We start from the raw sequence: 6,320 nt of genomic DNA, 5'->3' as shown, positions 1-6,320 counted from the left end.
AGACACAGACAAGAGTCCAAAGCTCCTAATCCCAGCCCAGGCCTGATTCTGGCTTCCTGGCCCCCCAGGGTGGACCCAGGAGAGCCAAGGTGGGGGCAGGCTGGCTTGGAGCCAGCAGGGATCCCTGGCCTCCCTGAGCCGGACCAGTGCAAGTGCCCTTCACCACTTCTCTAGCGCCTGCCTGTTGGCTAGAAGCCTGGTGGCTGGAGTCCACATCTGGCTTCTCCTTGCCCAGCCAAGAGGAGCCTGGGTCCTTGCCCCGATCCCATGGCCCACCTGGAACCAGCCTCTCTCCTGGGACCCACACATGTCGCGGGGAGTGGAAGACAATAGGGAGGAAGGTCCTCCCTTTTGGCTCCCTGGGCCTACAGTCAGCCCCATGGAGAGGCCCCTGGACCAAGATTCCATCCTAGCCCAGCCCGTGGGACCCAGGAGGCAGTGGGAACCTGTGGGCCTCGCGCCTCCTGGAAGGGCAGGCAAGATGAGCTCTTCTTGGATTCTTGATCCTGAGCCCTTTCTGGGATATGCGCTTGCCTTCTCCCCACCCCTTATCCACCCCGCAGCTGAGCCTGAGGGATAGGAGCGGGTACACAGGAGTATTAATCCCTTCAGCCCAGCAGAGCCATGGAAGAACCCCTCCCCATTTGACAGGTGGAGAGACTGAGGTCCAGCGTGGAGAGGCTCTGACTCCCCTCGGGCTAAGCACCTGCCCCCACCTGATCCGCTCCACGTCCCTTACCTGGATTCCGCGCGATCTGCGATCTGCTGGTGGGGTGGCGCCCAGCCAGGGCCACGGGGTCTCCCCGGGCGGCGTTCGGGGACGCACGCGGGATGCTCCCAAGCCGCGGCGGCTCTCGGCGTCTTCTCTCCTCCGGCGGCAGAGGGCTCTGTGCGCTGCGCTGGCCGCCCGGCTTTTAGCAGCGGGTGCGGACGGCCACGGGCACTGCCCCGCCCCCGCCCTCTCGCCCGCTCGGGGTGTCCTTTGCCCCTTGATCCGGTGCCTCATTCTCTCCTTAGCACGTGGGTGGCAGCCGCTCACCCAGCTGGCGGCCTGTGGGGCAGCCATGGTCCGGGCCATGTCTGCCAATCCCTGTCTGGGACCCGCTCGTGCCCGCTCACCTTTAACCCCCCTCTCCGCAGAGGCTTGGTGCCCGGCTCCCAAATCTCGGGCTGGGTTGGAGAAGGGAGGAGCCATAGGTGTGGGGCCAGGCTCAGGTGGGCAGAGAAGCAGAGCCTGGGACGGCCTCGGTTACTCCCTGAGCCCTCGCCCCTCTTCGAACCTCATCCTCGCCCGAGTTACCTCTCTCTTGAGTTCCCATCCGGCTAACCGAACCCCATTCATTCCCTGGGCGCCAGCTCCATTGGGTGCCCAGCCCTGAGTCCCCTGCTGCCTCTGAGCCTCGCTCCCTGATTTCCTATCGCCCTCACTGACCCCCTCCCTGAGCATTCTCCCCTGCTCACACCCTCTACCTCTTACTGAGCCCTCCTCATTCACAGACTCTACCCTCCCTGAGCTCTGGTTTCCTCCTGGAACCTCCTTCAGACCTCCTTTCTCTCCCCTGAGCCTCCTCCCTCTCCCAGAACCACTCCCCAAATCTGCACTCTCATCCTTGAGCCTCTGTCCCTGTCCCTGAACCCCACCACTTTCCTGAAACCCCCTTCCACACCCCTTATGCCCCCTAGAGCCCACTGACCTCCCCTCATGTGATCTCCATTCTGGGGCCTCGTGGTCCTCCCGACTCTTACATTCATTCCACAAACACCCAGAGCACCCGCAGGGTAGCAGCAGGGAGAGGACAGGGATAGGCCAGCGATGGCCCTGGGGTGGGCATCTTGAGGAGGGGAGCAGATGAGGACACTTCTGCTCCTGCCAAACCCCTCGTACTCTGGGAGTGTCCTGGTGGGTCAGCTTGGCCTTGCTTGGCCCACTCTTCTCTCTATTCCATGGCCTTCATGTCCCATGGTCTCTCACTGTTGGGCCACAGTCCTGCTACCTTGGACAGACACCCATTCATGGTCAGAACCAGGATCCACGGAATGAGATCAGAGACAGTGTGTCTGCATGTGTGCACATGTATGTGGGTATGTGTGAGTGTTTGTAAGGGGAGTGGGGCTTGAGCCAGAGCAGGGGCGGTCACTGACTGACTCTGCAACCAGACAAGGTACTTACTCCATCTCCCAGGGTACTCACTCCATCTCAGTTTTTTTTATACATAGGATTGCCAGAGTTAGCAAATAAAAATTCAGAAGGCCCAGTTAAATTTGAATTTTAGATAAACAATGAATATTTTGTAAGCATAAGTATGTCTCATGCAATATTTGGGGCATACTTATACTAAAGGATTATTCATAATGTTTATCTAAAATTCAGATTTAACCGAGTATCCTGGATTTACCCTACCCATATGTAAAACATGGTTAGGCAGGGAAGTTTGGACAAGATCTTGTCTCTCCAGGGCCCCTCTTAGCTGTAGTTACACCTGTGACAAACCTCAGGTTGACCTGGAAGTGGCCTGGAGGTGGTTACATCCCTTGAAGAATCAAGGAAGAGCAAGGTGAAGATGAGAAGCAGGGTGAAGGAGATGGCTGTGGTCATAGTTTCTTCACATCAGAGAAAGGCAGAGGCAAGAAATTCCTTGAGGCAATCCAATCCTGGAAGGCTTCCTGAAGGAGGAAGATATTTCATCGTTACTTTGATGCTGAGAAAGAAGAGAGGTGACCTAGATGGCCTCTGGTGGATGGCTCCTCCTTCCTTAATGGAAACTGGGGAGGCATGGGGGTCTCCTCATTTACAGGAGTATCCTGAAGATCAGTAGAAAGTACCTTCCCCATTACATGAAGATTCTTGAGAGTGAAGACAGGGTCCCATTTCAACAACAAATCACTACCACTTCTAGCTAACAGTTGCCAAGCACTGACCTCTTGCCAGGGTCCTACCTTCACTTCATAAAGCCCTTTATATGGGTTAATTTATTGAATTCCTTTAACAATCAAATGGGGTGGGTGTTTTCGCCTCATTTTATGAATGAGGAAACAGAGGCACAGAGAGGTTGAATAATTTGTCTGAGGTTCGTACAGGTGGACTTTGAGCCCAGGTGTCTTAGCCCTGCACCTACAATTTAATAGATCTTGCACTGGGGTCTGGGACTGGAAAAATGACATAAATGCTATCCCTGCTCCGAGGGGATCTCTAGTCTAGCAAAGGGGAGCTGAGTGAGTCTTTAAGGACTCTGGTACAGATCAGACTGGGATCAGGGCTAGGGCAGAGTGTGTCACGAAGGAAGGACTGATTCTGCCTGTGGAAGGTAAGAAGGATGGGACAGTTGTTCAACAGCTTTAGGATAAGGCATTGCAAGGAAGTGCATTCTGGGTAGAGGGACATCTTAGGCAGAAGCAGGAGAGGTGTAGAGATGCAGCATGAGTTGGGGGATTAGTCTGGCTTGACTGGACGGGGATCTATAAGTCGAGTATGAGATGGGGAAAAGGAAAAAGGGAGAGAATCATGGAGGAAACCAGACATTAGAAAGAAACGTAGACTCCCTGTGGGAGATGACAGGGAGCCATAAAAGAGTGAAAACTGTGAAAAATGCAACAGCCTGGATGAATATTAAAAGAATTATTCTGAGTGAAAGAAGCCAAACAAACAAAACAATAGTATACACTGTATGATTCCATTTATATGAAATTCTAGAAAATGCAGTGTAACCTGTAGTGACAGAGAGCAGATCAAGGTTATCTGGGGAAGGGGTTGAGGGGTGTGGAAGGGATTACGAAAGAACATAAAGGAGCTTTGGGGGTGATGGCTATGTTCATTTGCCGTGATTTTGGTGATGTTTTGAGAGGCATATACCTATGTCAGAGTTCATCAAACTGTAAACTTTAAACACGTGCAGTGTATTGTGCATCAATTATACCTCAATAAAGTTATTTTTTAAAAAGCAAGAGAGTGATAATCCCTAAATTCAGGGGTGTGGTTACCTTGGGTGTGGGCAGGTAAGGTAGGAACACTCAGATGTAAGGTATCAGTGAGGTTCCAGTTCTGGGATTGGGTGGTAGATTCACTGGTGCTCATTATAAATTAATAAATCCACAAATAACTGAAATAAAAGCATGTTACATATGTACCAAGGATGAGAGTATATCTGAGAAAATAAGAACTCAGATTAATCTATTCTGTTTACCTGAGGTCCAGATATTAAAAGGAGGGTGTATGTGTGTGCTAGGCAACTGGATATCTACATGCAAAAGTACAAAGTTGGATCCCTACCTCACATCATAACAAAAATCAACTCAAAATGGATCAATGACCTAAATGGAAGAGTTAAAACTATAAAACCCTTAGAAGAAAACATAAAGGTAAATCTTCATAATCTTGAGTTTAAAATGGTTTCTTAACTATGATGCTGAAGCAAAAGCAACAAAAGAAAAAATAAATTGGACTTGATCAAACTTTTCATAAAACTTCCGTGCATCGAAGGACTCTGTCAAGAAAGTGAAAAGACAACCTGCAGACTGGGAGACAATGTATCTGATAAAGCACTAGTTTTCAGAGTGTATAAAGAACTCTTACAACTCAATGATAAAGAAGCAAATACTCAGTCAAAGGCTTTGAGTAGACACATCCCCAAAGTCGATATAAAAATAACCAATAACACATGAAAAGATGGTCAACATCATTAGTCGCCAGAGAAATGCAAATCAAAATCGTGAGATACCACTTCATGTCCATTAGGAGAGTTATAATAAAAAAGCTAGACAATAACAAGTGTTGGTGAAGAAACTGGAACCTTCATACATTGCTAGTATGAGTGTTAAGATGGGGCCGCTGCTTTGGAAAACAGTCTGGCCTTTCCTCAAAAAGATTAAATATGAAATTATGACATATACCCATTCAACAGTATATAACCAAGAGAAAAAACCACATCACATAAAGATTTGCATATGAATGTTCATTGCATTATTCATAATAGTCAAAAAAGAAAAAATAAACAATCCTGATGTTCACCAACTGATAAATGGATCAACAAATTGTGGTATATACAGACAATGGACTGTTATTTGGCTATACGAAGATTCAATAGATATACAGTGGAAAATTATTCCACCTTAAAAAGGAAGGAAATTCTGACACATGCTACAACATGGATGAACCTTGGACATTATGCTCAGTGAAATGAACAAGTCACAAAAGGACACGTATTGTATGATTCTACCTATGAGTTACCTAGAGTAGTCAAATTCATAGACACAGAAAGCAGGATGATGGGTGCCAGGAGCTGGGGTGAGGGGGGAATGGAGAGTTATTGACAGAAAGTAGATTAGTGGCCTGGGGCTGAGGGTTGGGGTGGGATATGGGGAAATGAGGAGTCACTGCTACTAGGTACAGAGTTTTTGGGGGGGTAATAAAAATGTTCTAAAAATTGTGCCAATAGATGCACAACCCGGTGAATATACCCCAAACCACTGAATTGTACAATTTAAATCGCTGAATTATATGGCATGTGAATTATATCTCAATAATGCTGTCTTTTTAAGAGGTTGGCAATTGAATCTTTAGGGAATAATGAATTTAAAGACTGAAGCAGAGAGCAGAACCATGAAGATGAAGTGTTGCCTTTGCCCAATCAGCGCCTGGAAGTTGCTGGCATAGTAGGTGCTCTGTAAATTAAAACCAAGGGATTGTTTCTAGAAAGAGGAACCTCCCCCGAAAAAAGAAAGAGGAACCCATTGCAGCTGCTGTTTTTCGAGCACCAACTAAGTGCCAGGGATTGTGCTAGACACATATTAAGCCACCTAATCCTTCAACTACCCATTTTACAGATGATATAATTGAGACCCAGGGAATAAAGGAATTTGCTCTTGGTTATGTAGGAAGTGGCAGAGAATGTGACCCAGGTCTGTCTGACTTCAAGCTAGGGTCTAAAAATAGACTCTAAAATTATTAATTTTTTATAAAAGTTTTCAGACTTACTCAAAAGTATGAAGAATAATGCAGTGTACCTTCATTTAGCTTAGAAACTGAACTATCCCTTGGTGACACTGACAGTTAGTGACCCTCTGTCTCCCTCCTGATTCCACCTGCCTTCTGCCAGACATCCATGCTGCTGAGTTTGGTGTTTACTGTTTCCATACTTCTACTTTGTACATATCTCCAAGCAATATGAAGTAGAGTACTGCATGTTTCTAAACTTTACATAGTCATATATTGAATGCACCCTTCTGAGGCTGCCTTTTTGCACTGTGTTGTTTGTGAAATTCATCCAAATTGACACGTGTAGCTGTAATTTGCTGATTTCTATTGCTGTATAGTATGAAGGGTT

The sequence above is a fragment of the Vicugna pacos genome, chromosome 18 (assembly GCF_048564905.1).
Source record: "Vicugna pacos chromosome 18, VicPac4, whole genome shotgun sequence".
Classification (NCBI taxonomy): domain Eukaryota; kingdom Metazoa; phylum Chordata; class Mammalia; order Artiodactyla; family Camelidae; genus Vicugna; species Vicugna pacos.
This window is presented reverse-complemented; position numbering follows the sequence as displayed.